Genomic DNA, 1571 nt, shown 5'->3' on the forward strand with positions numbered 1-1571 from the left:
TCCTTCGTGTAACTATAATGCTCATGAAAAATGACACATATTAAATTATACAAATAAGTCTGATTAAGATATTAGATATGTCCTATAATCATGATAAAACATTTTTGCTAAACCCTTTTAGCCTTGATGTCTGAGATAGCACAATCACTTTGGTATACTGAAAGTCAAATCTCTTCGCTACCAGGCAGTGGCAATAGTGACTGACATGGAGAAATGGTTTTGCTGAGATTTTGTGTTCTTGAGTTGGACAAATGGGATAGTAGAAAATGTTGGATCTTTCATCCCTTCACACCATGTAATGTTCTCATTTTCCACAAATATCAGATTTTATTTTTTTTCTCTATTTACTTCACAAACCAGCTGCAGAATTCTTCTAGGTACATTTAAAAGACAGCTGCACACATTTTGAAGGGGTATCATAACGTGTTTTTTGTCACTTCAGGTTTAATCAGCTTTCATAACATAGATATATAGGAAAATAGTAGTCAGGACAGTAATTTGAACAGAAATACAAGCACAGCACGCTCTTCATATTACACACACACCAGTGCTTCATCTACTTAACCCACAGGCCATTCTTAAGGTAATAACATGCTACCTCAAGAGGCTAAGGTTTCATTACATTTTTAAGGACTAACAGGTGTGCCCTTAAAGCTTGCCAAAATACTTCATGATGAACTGCAAAGCTAATCTGTAAACTTGCTGCTCACCCCCTGGATCACACTGCACCTGGCTAGTGAAATAGCAATAATGGAACTTATGCTTGGTCATCCTTATTCCAGTACTGCAGACCTCAAAGCACTGAGGCAGATGGTTAATCTACACATTGCTAGAAATAAACCTTATGGCTTCGATGAAAGTGTGTGTTAAGATGTTTCTTAAAAGTTAATATAAAAGTGAAAATTCCTACTCTTTAATGCTATATAGCAACTCAATACATTCTACCCAGGGCCACTATGCTCAGAAAGTAATTAAGGTCAGATAATTTCTTCTGGGTATGTTTCACGCTGGCCCTTCCAGGCCCCTCACTTTCTGAAAGTGCAAAAGAGCCATCAAAGAGTCCCATGCCACCTGCTTTCCTTCTGCTCATTTGCCAGTGGGCCTTTACTCTTTAAAAAATGCACCTGGTGAGGCTGAAGCTTAATCACCTTTCCAAACGTCTATGGCTACATAAAAGGGACAGCCCCCAGTCCTCTTGCTTTTTGATCCCTCATTTGTCCGCCATATGGCATTTCTAAATATAGGGTCTGGTCTGTGCAGATATACTATTTTCTATAAATAGACTGCAGCACTGGAGTATGGAATTAAGAGTGAGGACTTCAGAGTCAGCTCTAATCAGAACAGCGTGGTGAGAGTTTTACTTGCTCTACTGAAAAACAAACAAACAAAAAAAAATACAAGGAAGGTTTACACCGCCTATGGAAACCTCATTTTAAAACTGACAGCGCTATTTGAGAAGATGAAGAAATACACGCAGGGGGAAGCGAACAGCAAAAAACAACATCCTCGCCGTGCCGCAGTTTCTCTCTGCGTTGGATAGACGAGCGCAACCCTCCTTCGCCCGAGGCCGG

The sequence above is a fragment of the Tympanuchus pallidicinctus genome, unplaced genomic scaffold (genome assembly GCF_026119805.1).
Source record: "Tympanuchus pallidicinctus isolate F22 unplaced genomic scaffold, pur_lepc_1.0 scaffold1, whole genome shotgun sequence".
Taxonomy (NCBI): domain Eukaryota; kingdom Metazoa; phylum Chordata; class Aves; order Galliformes; family Phasianidae; genus Tympanuchus; species Tympanuchus pallidicinctus.